The 15618-nt window shown below is 35.1% G+C and overlaps 1 long non-coding RNA gene and 1 pseudogene across 1 annotated transcript; one reads left to right on the top strand and one right to left on the bottom strand.

The window, feature by feature from the left end:
• LOC125656910 (uncharacterized) overlaps positions 1-15229 on the bottom strand; it is a 39108-nt pseudogene extending 23879 nt beyond the window's left edge.
• LOC130047919 (uncharacterized) lies at positions 5756-6660 on the top strand. Its single transcript, XR_008796737.1, has 2 exons — positions 5756-5955; positions 6253-6660. It is a non-coding gene; the product is annotated as an uncharacterized LOC130047919 (long non-coding RNA).
• Positions 15230-15618: the final 389 nt, after the last annotated feature.

The following is a 15618-nucleotide window of genomic DNA, read 5'->3' as shown; positions in this document are numbered from 1 at the left end:
TCACAGACTGATGGCCATATGTCAATTTCGAGCCATGTGTGAGCACCTGCCCAGAGCATGTTTTGTGCACCATCACCTGGCAGTCACAGGTGCTTGTGGACAGGATTTTCAGTACCCCCTCTCTCATTGTATTTTCCCTGGGTTTTCCAACAGGACGTCTGCGTTTTAAGTATGTATAATAAAAAAAAATTGTCTTTCTGTGAATGCATAGTTTGTTTACAAGAAGACATTTTTTTTTTATTATATTAGGCCAAAATAAAAAATTGTTTGTTTCCGGTCACCCGACCGACCCTAAATATATCCACCGACCCTATATTTTTCTTCTTCAATTTATCGATGTACGAACTATTACCCGAAATAATTTTGGTACGAGATAACAAAACCGATGACAACATTGGCGGTACATCTATTAGAAGCTGCTTCGGTATCGGCAATAAAGTTACCTAAATGTCAGCATCAGAACCCCAATTATAATATTATGACAACTGTCTTGCACAAATTGATAATATGTTTTACAGCGTGACCGTGTTTGAGGGCGAAGCAAAAAAGTTTTGGCATTAGTATCTATATCCAAAACAGGACAAAAATAACCCGAAGTTAGCACGAGGACAGAGCTGCATCAAAGCATCCTAATTTTGGACATCTGATCCGCCTATATATTGAACGCGGGAAATATAACGCAATCGATGTAAACAGTACATTGTGACGTCATATTCAGCGTCGTTATTTAGCAAATTTACAAACATAGCATTTGAACCACAACAAAAAACATATGATTTACAGGTTTTTACGGATTTTATGTAACATCTCAGAACGACGTGAACTAGGGTAGACGAGATTCAAAATGGAGGAATACATGTCCACGCGCTAATATTCGAATCGACGCCATTGGTACCAAACTTTTCAAGTTCCATAGGTATGGTTTAATTTTTCATTATTTTCCTATATTTTCCTTTTAAACATGTATATACGTGTTACCTATAGGGAGAGCTCCGCTCTCACGGCCCTTCGGGCCGTGAGAGGGCTTCGCCCTCTATTAAGCGACCTATTCAAGGCGCAGATTTTAAGGTGGACAGTCGTGCGGACGTGAAGTGAGGGCTAGCACCAAACGAGACCCCGTTCGTAGTCGAACGTTTTTATTCTTTGTCTCACACTTGGATCCAGTAGCAGTTCCTGCGACATATGAAGAGAATTTAATGATCCTTCACTCTTTTCAACTCAAAATGCCCGTGCACTGCGGGGAATTTTTAGGGTCTGTAGACAAGGATTTATCAGTACCTTCTCAGGGGCCGATATTCGGCCCCCATTCCTAATCGAAAGTAGGCTCAAATTTCCCCAATTTGCGGGTAAAACTTCCAAAAATTAAATTTTGAAAAAATTGTGTGGTTTTTTAATCGCAAATCGTGCATTCTGTTTCCTGGAACTTCTTTGCATTGTTCATGTCTCTACTGCCTCTGTAGAGAGAGGCTTTCCCTCAATGAATATTATTTGCACTCCATGCATTAATAGACTTGTAAACACATATCTTTGAACAGCATTATTAGAATTTGCTGATGCGGTCTGACCATGTTAACACTGTGCTGTGTTTCTGTGAAAATTAAAGGTTATGTTGGAATTTAATATATTTTCCCAATTTCAGCAAAATGTCGATTAAATTTTCCCAATAATGAAAAAATGGCGTTTCCCAAAATAGGCTGATAAATCCCTGGTAGAGTGCAGAAATTTGGCCCCATTCCTAATCATGGGCAATGCTGAAAAGTAGATGTTTTTTCCAAAATGATGCCAAAAAATTCCCAAATTGGATGGTTTGATGAGAATATACCATGAGGGGCCATCCAACCTCAGTGTCACTCTGTTGCAAAACATTTGTGACAGTTTTTTTCTTTGCTAAAGACCGGAAATGAAAGCTTTTTTAAGCCAGCCACATTGATAATAAAATATCAAATGGTTAACTTTTTGCTTGTTTTTCTTATAAATTCATTTGTATTAAACAAATTTCCCAATTTCAATCAAATATCGCTATTTTCCCCAAACTTGAAGGCCCTGGCCCCTGGATTCAAGGGGTAAAAAAATCCTTTCACTGGTAACTTGTACAGAGTGTTCAAAGCCATCAATCATTTATTTAAAAACGAAATTAACTGAACGCCTAAACTATGTTTATATATTACTTGCATGTAGTATGTCAAAGCATGTAAGTAATTATAAAGAACTATTCGGTGGAAGTATAGGACTTCCACGAGAATATGTACATGATGTACATGTACAAAGTCACTCAAACCAAGTGCAAGGATAGTCTTTAGCCTAATAAACATTGTATGAACTATATACTATACAATGCTTTTTGTCAAATGTATTGTGTATGTGGTTGAATATTGTGTTTTGGGTAGAAGTAGCTGACACTTGATTACAAACAAATGACAATGTTTATGAATAATAAACTATTTATCATAATCTGTACCACCTTTAAAAATGTGCATGGTTTCTGCTCCATATATGATGTCTGACAACTTTAATATGCTAAGACATTTATTGTAAATGTATATCAAAACTCAATCACATACTGTGCATATTGTCAATTAAACATTGTGCTCTGAACCAATTTTTTTATCCATTAAACAACTTTAACTATCAAATTTTCATTGAAGGCACATATTTGAAAAAAAAATATATTGAAAAAAAATAAATAAAAAGCCTACCTACCGACCTTTTTTTGAAATCGGAGGCGACCTGAAACAAACATATTTTTTTGCCTTATGTTTAAAACATCAATAGCCTGTGCAGTGTAGGTATTACGGGTGGATTTTTAATAAAATCTGTAATTAAAGTACTTCAAAGTGTTTTATATTGTCTATTGAAAATACACCCGAAATACCTAAAAAAATACAGAACTTTCGGGATGTGTCGGTCACATGATAATAACCAATTGTAGTGTAGGGTAAAGTTGACATCGATACAAATGGTGTTTTGCTAGCAGACAGTTCGAAAAGAGCTATGCGCAGTCCTACGATGCTGATCCAAATCATCATTGGTAAGTAAGAAAATTTTATTTAAAGTCGGCACTGTAAACAATAGACGCATGTGCCCCCCCCCCCCCCCCCCCAATGGTGCAAAATTAAAAAGCGTTATACACACACATCAATTAATTGAGAGTAGTATCATCAATTCAAAATATTGAGCGGACAATACTTTCCTATGTCAAGAGTGGATTGACCATATGACCTTAAAATCAATAGGGGTCATCAACTCCTGAAGATGTACCAGCTACCAAGTTCGATGTCTGTCAAGCAAAGGGTTTTCAAGATATTGAGCGGACAGTATATTCCTATGTCCAGTTTGACCCTTGACCATGTGACCTCAAAATCAATAGGTGTCACCTTCTGATGATATACCAATGTGTCAAGTTTAATGTCTGTCAAGCAAAGAGTTCTCAAGATATCGTGCAGGCAGTATATTCCAATGTCCAGTTTGACCCTTTACCTTTGACCATGTGATCTGAAAATCAATAGGGATCGTCTTCTCCTGAAGATATACCAGTGTAACAAGTTTGATGTCTGTCAAGCAAAGGGTTCTCAAGATATTGAACGGACAGTATATTCCAATATCCAGTTTGATCCTTGACCTTTAAACATGTGACCTCAAAATCAATATGGGTAATTTTCTCCTGAAGATTTACCAGTGTACCAAGTTCGATGTGTGTGAAGCAAAGGGTTCTCAAGATACTGAGCAGACAGTATATGCCCATGTTTAGTTTGACCCTTGACCTTTGACCATGTGACCTCAAAATCAATAGGAGTCATCTTCTCCTGAAGATATACCAGTGTACTAGGTTTGATGTCTGTCAAGCAAAGGGTTCTCAAGATATTGAGCAGACAGTATATTCCAATGTTCAGTTTGACCCTTGACCTTTGGACCTCAAAACCAATCAGTCATCTTCTCCTGAAGATGTACCAGTGTACCAAGTTTGATGTCTGTCAAGCAAAGGGTTCTCTAGACATTGAATGGTCAGTATATTCCTATGCCCAGTTTGACCCTTGACCATATGACCTCAAAATCAATAGGGGTCATCTACTCCTTAGGATGTACCAATGTGCCAAGTTTGATGTCTTTCAAGCAAAGGGTTCTCAAGATATTGAGCGGACATTATATTCCTATGTCCAGAGAAGATTGACCCTTGACCTTTTGACCTGAAAAACAATAGGGGTCCTCTTCTACTCATAACCGACCCACATATGAAATATCATTATCATCAAGTGAATGGTTCTCAAGATATTGAGCGGACAACATGTGGTCTACCGACCGACCGACCAACCGACAGGTGCAAACCAATATGCCCCTCTTCTTTGAAGGGGAGCATAACAAATAACATGAGCTCTACAGAAACCGACTATCACAGACAAAATACAATATCACAAGGTAGGCATCCAAAAACACAATATATATATACATATTTATGTTAAGGGTTCAATAATGTTGTATAAAGAATTTTCCCGAGTTCAGTTAGACTCCAAACGCAGTAAAGATGACAAAGCTGTTTATTTATCATGAATGTGATGAAAGTGGTAAACGTAACGTGACGTGGTAATCTACAAATATGATGAATTCAACTCACATACGTCCAACCGCGCACAAAGTTTTAACGTGGAAATAATTTTACTAAATAAAATTATTTTAGTTAAATTGATATATAAAATAGTTTTAATTTAAAATAAAGTATTACCATGCAAGACAGTTAACTCATTAACGTCCAACCGCGCACAAAGTTTTAACGTGGAAATAATTTTACTAAATAAAATTATTTTAGTTAAATTGATATATAAAATAGTTTTAATTTAAAATAAAGTATTACCATGCAAGACAGTTTAGAAAATCCTTAAAATTATTAAATATGTAATGGACCGGAATACCTGTGTGTCGAAATATAACGGTACCCGATGACGTATGGCACATAAACAACCGAACGAATGTTGTAGCTCAGAGATTTGTAGCTTACAGTTTATCCTTTGTAATGTTATGTGGACGCTTAATTTTTGTATGTTACCCATATTTTGTATGATAACTTTAGAAATATTAAAAAACACGGGATATATATCGTCACATCTACGTAGCCTATCGAGTTAGGCACCCCGGCCCTCGGCCCTCCAACTCCAAGTTTTTTTTTGTACAGGATAGCGATTTCATCATGTTCATCAGTGCCAAGAAAACTGAATGTAAGGAGATGAATCATGTGAAGCCAGATATTCATTAAATTCAACGATTTTCAGATAATTAAAATATCTAATTATATTAAGAGCCATTCTCTGTAAGCATCAAAACATGTGGAAAACGACCGACACAGATTTTGACGAAATTTTACACAAAGTATACATACTTCAGTACTTTAATTATGACACCTTTAAAATGGGCTTTGACTCGTGTTTCCATGGCAACAAGACATACAATTTTGTGCAAGACGTGCCCCTCGGTAAATATTGAATTTTCCTTTATAAAAAATGTGTATATTCATTTTTCATTTAATTTCCATTGCTATTTGATAAAGCTATGTTGTGTGTAATTTTTAAAAATAAAATTAATTTGCTGCAACGCCTTAACATGAAATATATGCCCTTAAATACCCAAAAATCCCACTGAAAATGAGAGAAAATTATTTCAATTTTTGTGCAGAAACACAACCACTGGTGGATTGTTCTTATATTGATAAATGTGTATCGTATCTATTAGAATAACATATGTCTTTAAATCAACTAGAATTTTACATTTGATACTTAAGTGTTTGTCGGAGACTGTTATGCTCTCGATGGATAGCTTTCAATGATGATGTATCAGTGGATTTACGCTGCGATCGTGATTACAACAGGGAGAACTTGTATGCAAAAACTTCTGAGAAGATTAGCCGAAAAAGAAACGCACAGGTGGCATTAATTGTGTCCAATGCTGTTGTCATAACAATTCAGATCCGTAAGTACTTTACTATCATTCATTTTGCCTCAGTTTGTAAAATAACTAGACAGTAAACAAATATATAAATCTATCCAATTCCATATGCAATTCACCGTTGAAAATAAACTTCAAGCAAAATCTTGTACATGAGAAATGCCTGTGCCGATAGGTGTTTGTGAATAAGATTTATGACATTAACTTTAACGTTTGTAAATATTCATAAATCTGTCAATTTAATTTCATTTTGAAGTTCTGATGTTATTTAAACTTATTAATCAGCAAGAAATATTTATTATTGTTAATATACATTTGTAGCTCTGACAGTCAGGGGTGCAGATTCAAGATTGGATGTTCGAAATGAAATTAAGACAGAAATATTTTCTGTGAGGAATGTATAAGACTCAGCATCATCATTATGACAACACAGTTGTGGGTCATTAAAATTTAAGTGGATCCAACATGGCTGGGACTTGTTTAAAGATTGTTCAACTGGAATGTGTCCACTGAGAAAATCACAGAGGCTGAAACTGTTGGAGAATATTTGATGACCTGTTTTTGAATTTCTCATCCCCTTTCATGGAAGGAACTGTACTCAACTGAACACTGCAACTGTACATGTCCATAGTTTACAGAAAAATACTGATATATATGCAAAAACAAATATAGTGTGTTAGTCATTGTTTACAAACTCATTTTTAGATAAAGCTTGAACATATAATTGAAGATTGTTTAATTTATTTTCTGCACTGACTGAGAGCTTCACAGACTGCAATTTAAAATGTACAATTTTAATCTAATAGAAAACAATCAGGATAAGTCTGACAGAAACAGGACAACTTTAAATTCATATTCTTAATATAACCAAGATGGACACAAAATTTGCATTTAAAAACAAAATAATACAACACCCCGAATTGGAAGTTGGGCAGTATTTTTTGTAATGTATGCATCTTATAAGTCATTCATCTACATGTATGACACATAAACCCATATAATTTTGATACAAAACCAAAACCTGTAAATTGTGTTGTTATAAACAATGGATGTTTTGGGAATTTTAATGGGCATTGATTTTGCATTGCAAATCTTTTTTAATGCCATCATCACAGAATCATTTATTCATGGAAATGAATGAAATTATTTGCAACAAAATAATTAGAAAAGTGTACTTATATATGGAGAAAGTACTGACACAAGCCAAAAGGCCATCCATATTCAGTTGTTTTCCCCCCTACTAAAGTTGGATTAATCGAGAAATAAAGAAATGAAATGAAAGGGTGGTGTACTGGTGTAAGTAGATTGTGACCTAAGTAACATCATCTTTCTGGTACCTTGCAGCTTTAGTTGACACACAAAACAATTTAGAAAGCGTTAGTGCATATGTATGTGGGTAGCTTATAAAAATCAGTGTCAAGAAAATGTTGGGGAAAAGAATGCATACCCAATCATTAATATACTACAGTTACATGTAGCTGTTACAGTTCCTATTTAATGTTTCCATGGAGACAAAACAGTCAGATTACCAACATTTACATAACAGGACTTTTGGACTAGCTATCTCTGGTCAAAACTGACTAAACTGAGTATAAGTAGGTAAAATACTTGTAGTTTAAAATGAAAAGAAATCTAAATCGCCAATATAATGTTTCCATGGAAGTAGGTTTCTATAGTAACTAAACTACAAAATTGAATTCCTTCTTATTTAGTATATTTTAACCAGCCTATGAATACAAAGATAAAGTTATGATATTATAGAATAAATCTACTGAAGTACATGTACATTAAATTGTTTTCAATGATTATGGTTGCTGGCCCTATCATTTCCATAGTAACACATTTTTCTTCATATTTTCCCCTTTGTAATAATTAAATTCAAATGATTAAACAGTCATATAATGCTTTTACAGGAAATACCTAGAGATAAATTTATATGTAATTTTATCTTGTGAAAAGTAAAAATTCTATTCAATACAAAGTAATTCGAACACATTAAAAAAAATTTAATTTTCATTTTAAATGTAATAATCTTCTGCCAATGCATTTTGACTTGAAGATTTTGTTAAATGTTTGCTACACAAACTAATCCAACTTATGACTAATCCATGGAAATCATGAAATGTGTACTTTATAACAATTATTAAGATTATGACAGAACACTTTCACTTAATAATAGGCACACACACGTTTCTGCTTCCTGACACAAATCAGTTTTATAGTCAGCACTTTTCTTCAAAACTTAAAGGAACCATATACATGTATCTTATAATGGTTGCTATGGTAACAAAAGAATTAATCATTTATATTGCTAATTTAAGCAGACCTTTACATCAATTTATATGTTCAAATATAATATGACAATGAGTTTACACTATCACATGGTAATAAGCAGACCTGTAATGCTTTCTGATACAAATTAGCATACTAGTTTACTTATTAAAACCTTGTTATAAAATACTGAAATATGGTTGCTATGGCAACTGAAATATTTCATAACATGAGAATTCATGATATTTATCATTGTTTATGCCAAATTTAATAGATTAAGGATATTATATTGATAAATTATTAAAATTTGACTCATATATACATATGAGATTTTTCATACTACCATGGCAACCAATTTTTCAAGCTATATAATTTTATTTAGCAAAATAAGACATTGGTCGTTTTTTTTTATATCTTAAACATAATGGGATGAATTAAATCATGTATAACTTTCATTGATGTGTGTTGTTGTGTTTTCTTGTAAATGATGTCATAAAATGGCTTAAAAATGATTTTTTTCAAAAATAGTCAAAATGCTAAAACATTGATTTTTCAACCTCAGGAACAATAGGTAATCCAATATTGATTTATTGATGTTTTATTAAGAATTTATTATGCTGAACCCAAGCTTTAAGCAAGCAATAGAGAAATTTGTACATCAGTAAAATTAATTTATTTATGTTTAATCAAAAACAGGCCAAAATTGAGCATTTTTAAGCATCTTGGGAGCAGTTTTCACAGTGTTCATGTTACCATGGCAACGGTACCTCAATTTCGAATTTTGGTACCAAATTCTATGAGAGGGTATCAAATAATCACTATATGCCAAATTTCAGCAAAATCGGTGAGGGTACCTTTCCACCCCTATAATAAAAATTTTGATGCTTACAGAGATAATCCAAAAGAAATCAATATATAGAAATTCATACATGTACAAATATGAATACGAAAAATAAATCTAGTAATATGGACCTTGTTTTGCTTGTAAATGAAATTCATTGACAAACAGAGTTACATTACTCGATCTAATTAGCAAAACACAAGGCAGTTAATAAAAAAAGGATTATAATAAATATTTCGTAAATGAAAAACAAGAGTAAAAAGAATGTTACCGAAAATAGTGTGTATTTAATTGTTTCAATTATATTTATCATTTAAAATTCAGTCTCATCAGCAAATATGCAAAATCATAACTCTTATAACAAAATTTAAAAAATGACAAATGGGAAAAAAAGAGAAGATATTAATACTGATTAAAATAGAAGTGAACATACAAATGGCACTCCTTCCTAAAGTAAAAGTTGATGCATGTATTTAAAAAAAATATTTTTTTTTACCCAATATGATTAAGCAAAATATTACTAGTAAGCATTATAAAAGGAAGAACCGAACACATTATTAAACCACACTTTAGTTTAAGTATTCATAATATGGAGAAAGTGTCTGATAATGGAAAAGGGTTTCCCTCGTGCATTTTATGTAAGAAAAGAACTAAACCTAATGACAGGAAGAAATGTGAAAGTGTTGAAATAAGCAAATTTTTATGGTGGATGCCAAACTACATATGTGTTAATTCACCATGAAGTTATCCTCTTGATTGATAAAATTCTTATTTCTATTTATGTGAAAATTAGGTTCTATTGGTAACCTCCGCAGTGACACTAACCAAATATATGGGAGGAGGGAGTTTGATTCTATTACGTAGCAGTATCAAAACAAGATTTTTTTTTAGATAAATGAATTAATTTCATAAATGTTATGGAGTTACATGTATAATGATGATAAGGCATTTTGAAATACACACAGGTTTTTATCATTGTAATAAATGTTCCGGTTAGGAAACTAAATAAATGAAACATATTTTACCTGATAATGAGATCACGTGAAAAAATGTTCTTAGCCTAATGTGAAATAAATTATCTCCATATGACTAAACTAAATGGTCTTGTGTTATTCTGTACATGTACGACTACTTCTGTAACAGTTTCCCTATTACCGCCCCCCCCCCCCCCCCCCCCACCATAAATGTAACTATGGCAAAACACAAAATTTTATGCAACAATTGCAATTAGTGTGCAAAAAATACAAGTGTGAAACATAGGATTAAAATGTTTACTCACTGTCCAAAGTTGTACATCAGTTTTCACGAAAACATTTAAAACTTGCTGGCCAGTCGGACCAGTGAACTGTCTGAATTTATTGGCACACAGTGAAATTTACTGGCCCCCAAACTTTCCATAGTACATGTTTATCACATACATTATGGAATGCATTGTAAAACTGTACAATCAATTTACTGAAACTATGTGTATTACTCATATTCATATCCACCCTAAGACATCATCCTTTCTGTCGATACCAGAAAAACAACACTGTACATGGTATTTTCTCTCTCTCTTCACCCGCAAACAACAAGACTACAAATTCACGTATTTTTCACAAACATGAAAACAGCCCGAGTGAACCTTAGGAAGTAGCCTTCTCTACAAACATCAAATGTAAACGATTGATTAATTCTATAAACTATAGAAATTGCATAAAATCAGAGATAACTGCAATTGACGAAGTTCATTTTAATTTGACAATGCAATAAAGCAGCAGTTACCAGTGCGCAGTACGATACAGAACGCGGCCATTTTTGTTGTTTCAATAAGTTGTTCGTTGAATATTCACGTGATCAACGTACAAGTTATCTTGACAATTACAAGTATAGACATAGTTATCGTTCTTTACTTTAAAGAAATAAACAAACCACGATGTCAAAACATTTACTTTATGCGCTATTTATTGATTTATCTTTATTTTGATGGTAATTTAAGTAAATAAGACGTTTTGAATATCTAAATCCAACATTATATTCAATGTGACTTACAAAAAGTCTACAAGACCATCGGACTTCCTGATTTTTTTAATTTCACTGACCCGACCCTAAAATTCACTGGCCTCGGTCTTCGAACCACTGAGTTTTCGTGAAGACTGGTACACGTAGCAGCATGTGTCTTAAATAACAACACCGCTGTCAGAAGCCTGGCTGGCATTCAAGGGCTCAACATTAACTTTTTTTCCTACTTGTCCATTTGGACAAGAGACAAAGATATTTACTTGTCCGAACTTCAACTTCACTTGTCCGGAATTTTTTTTAAAAAGGATATAATATCGTCATCTTGAAAACTGTATTTAATTTACTTAATATATAGTCTATTTTTATACCTGCTTGATCGATTGTTTTTTATCTTATTATCTTGATAAAAACAACAGACGCATAAAACAAAATTTTATCTAGACTTCCCATCTTGAATCAATGACTTCGTAAGATCCATGGATGCATTCTCTCACCAGAGGGCGCGCTACGTTGTGGAGCGTAGCGTAACGCTCTCTGGTAAGAGATTGCAATGGGTGATTGAAAGTAGTACGTAATAAGTGAACACCAATCCCGATTGAGTTTGACTCAGCTAGTTTACATAGCAATCGAAGTTCATTTTCCATGCATTATACATGTACTTCCGACTCTTAACTACCGATAAACTTTTCACAAAATTGTTTGGAGACTTCTTTACATAAACAAGAGGCCCAGGGGCCTTATAGGTCACCTGAGTATCATGTAACAACCTTCCAATGTTTGAATAAGGTTTGTGTTTAAATATAAGAATTTTACTTTTGGATGGAAGAAACATTGAATAGCTATGTGGTCAGCCCCGCCTTTGCACCAGAACCCCTGACCCAGGGACCATAGATTTTAGTTTTGAAAGAAGCATCCTTGATCATCATTATCATACTATTAGTTTGTCTACTTAATACCCAGCAGCAGAGGAGAAGATTTTCAAAGAAATAAAATGCATTTTCACTATATGATCAATAGGGCCCCACCCTAATACCAGAACCCCTGACCCAGGGGCCATGAATTTCACAATTTTGAAAGAGGCATCCTTGCTCATCATCACCATGCTATTGGTTTGTCTACTTAATACCCAAGGACAGAGAAGAAGATTTTCAAAGAAATAATGCATTTTCACTATATGACTTATAGAGCCCCACCCTAGCACCAGAACCCCTGATCCAGGGGCCATGAATTTCACAATTTTCAACAAGAGGTACTGTGAGCAATGCTCACTAAGAATACCCCCCGCTTACCCCAATCTCCCGAAGGGTGTAAACTACCTCTTTTCTGAGTGTTGCTACTTCGATGTCCAGTGCACATGACCTTTGACCTTTTGACCCCAAAATCCATAGGGAACATCTTCATCCCATGGGTAGTCCATATGTATGATATGGTGACTGTAGGTAGAAAGGATAACGCTTTAGAGCCCGGAAACCATATTGCTACTTCAATGTCCAGTGCGCGTGACCTTTGACCTTTTGACCCCAAAATCAATAGGGATCATCTTCATCCCATGAGTAGTCCATATGTTTGATATGGTGACTGTAGGTGGAAAGGATAACGCTTTAGAGCCCGGAAACCATATTGCTACTTCAATGTCCAGTGCGCTTGACCTTTGACCTTTTGACCCCAAAATCGATAGGGAGCATCTTCATCCCATGGGTAGTCCATATATATGATATGGTGACGGTAGGTGGAAAGGATAATGCTTTAGAGCCCGGAAACCATTGCGTCTACAGACGGACGGACAGACGGACAACCCAATTCCAGTATACCTCCCCCCCCCCCCACAACTTGTTGCAGGGGGTATAAAGAGGCATCCTTGCTCATCATTACCATGCTATTAGTTTGTCTACTTAATACCCAGAGACAGAGAAGAAGATTTTCAAAGAATTTCTACACTTTCACTATATGACCAATAGAGCCCCACCCTAACACAAGAACCCCTGCCCCAGGGGCCATGAATTTCACAATTTTGGTAGAGGGCTCAACGCTCATTATAATTATGCCCACAGTTTGGCTTCTTGATGTCCAGGAGTAAAGAAGAAGATTTTTTAAAATTACACTCATTTTGATGGTTTTTGCACCACCCCTCAGGCCCCAGGGGGGCAGGGACCACGAATTTCACAATTTTTGTTCCCCTCCACCCACAGATGCTATATGCCAAAATTGGTTCAGGGGTTTCGGAGAAGAAGCTGAAAATGTTCAAATGTTAACGCACGACGCACGTCGACGGACAAAAACAGATAGCAATAGGTCACCTGAATGAATTCAGGTGACCTAAAAAGCACTTGTCCAATCGGACAAGTGCCCATCAATATTCACTTGTCCGAAATGTTTTTCCACTGGTACCGGACAAGCGGACAAACGTAAATGTTAACCCCTGCATTCTTTTCAGCGTGTTTACATGTACATGTGGGATAATAATAACACCCCCCAAATGCAAACTCCCCATCGAGGCCTCATTACGTCACCTACGAATAGACCTCTCCTATGTGACGCAGCACAATATACAGATTTGTATATTGTGAGTCCGCGATTATCACGCAGGCAAATAACACTAAAGAAGTAGTTCGCAGTTAAAAGTTTGAAGATATTGATATTAAGAGCATTAATATAAAAGTATGGATTTTATTTTAAACATAAAATGATCAAAAGATCATTAAAAAGTAGGGAGACTGTTCAAATTATTGTGTAAAGTAATGAACTTGATGTTTACGTTTTTGTTTTGAAAGTTGTTTACGTCTGACGTTATGTTTTTTCGTCATTCTACAGTAACGTCACAGTATATGCGGCCTAAGAAATTGCTATCCCATAATGCCTAAGTGGAAGAGTTTGGTTTGTGAGCAAACGAACCTGGTGGAAGTTTGCCCCCAAATGATAAGACACACACCCAAAAAATCCGCAAATTCACTTTGATACCTAGAAAACTTTCACGTAAAAGTGCATGAAACATTGTAAAATTGTGACGTTACGTTGCAAATTTGTGACGTCAATAAAAATCTAGCCAAAAACAATGGGTACTTTGAACATCAATAACTAAATAAATTGAAATGATATCGGGAAAAGGATAACATATTTGAAAAATAGATATTCTTGGTTTCTGTCCCAGAGAATAATATCATGTTCTGACTAAGGGCCATTTTTGGCTATTCGTGGCTCTGGTTCTTTACAAACAAAGCGTTTGAACCACAACAAAAAACATGGCGTTAATCGTGGAGTGATTATATATGATTATTAAGAAAATAAGATTTACATGCTTTTACAGATTTTATGTGTAACATCTCAGAACGACGTGAACTAGGGTGGACGAGATTCAAAATGGAGGAATATATGTCCACGCGCAAATATTCGAATCGACGCCATTAGTACCAAACTTTTCAAGTTCCATAGGTATGGTTTAGTTTTTCATTATTTTCCTATATTTTCGTTTTAAACATGTAGATACGTGTTACCTATAGGGAGAGCTCCGCTATCACGGCCCTTCGCACCGTGAGAGGGCTTCGCCCTCTAATATGATTACGGTGTGACCGTTGGGGCGAGCGCAGCATATCTGAATACATTTTCAAAAAATTTACATTGAAAACAAGGAAAACTGATCTCGTTCACTGTCAATACGTAGGATTACTGTCTTGCTCTTCTCGCCAAGGTAGGAACCAGTTTAGCGGGAAATGCAACGAGCGTGTTGTGACGTAGCCTGGTAGTTGTGACGTGCTTGTTTACATTTCTTTAGACAATATTTTACAAAGAAAAAGAAAGGGGGAAGAATATGATTGTCATCCTTTCCTTTCAAATAAGAAAGGTTTGTAATACTTCAAAGATTTTTTATTATTATTATTTTACGAATCGAACCATCCGCCATTTCGTACGAGGGACTTCTGGGATTGGCGTCAAAAAAAATTCTTGTCAGAGGTTGAGATTTAGCTCGGATTTTTTCCCGCGCTCTAGTCATTAGAGTTCGCAGTACGAGCCAGCGCTCGCTATTACTGCTACAAATAGATAAGACCGACATTTTGATGAAGAGATGTTATTCCTATGATTTATCATAACGTTACCTGTAGCATTACACTTCTCTGTATGTTGAATGGATTGCCGTCTCGATTGGTATCTGTTTTCCTGCGCGCCTATGTCAATCTGGATGTAGACTTGCGGCCAATCGGAACTCCTCGAATGTCTAGATGTTGAGTGGGCGAGACATTCGAGGAGTTCCGATTGGACTTGCAGCCCGTTCAAAAATATTTATCGCTTACAAAATATACGTATAACGAACCCGACAATAACGAGTGTTCTCGAAGTAAGACACCTAGAGCACCCAAACTAAACTTGTGCCCTTCAGGTGACGAAAGACATTTTATGAATGACTTTTGTTTCTCCTTTAGACTGGTTACTAATGTGAATCATAGCTATTATCATGTTTTCATACAAGTTTATGAGTTGTCCCTTCCTGAGCATATACTTATTGTAATTGTTGATCGAATGACGTACTGAGATGCGCTAGGCATGGTTTGTAATGATGCGCAGCTGTATGGATATACAAG

This window comes from Ostrea edulis, chromosome 7, assembly GCF_947568905.1.
Source record: "Ostrea edulis chromosome 7, xbOstEdul1.1, whole genome shotgun sequence".
Taxonomy (NCBI): Eukaryota; Metazoa; Mollusca; class Bivalvia; order Ostreida; family Ostreidae; genus Ostrea; species Ostrea edulis.
The sequence above is the reverse complement of the archived record's forward strand: the minus strand, read 5'-3'. Positions and strand labels throughout refer to the sequence as shown.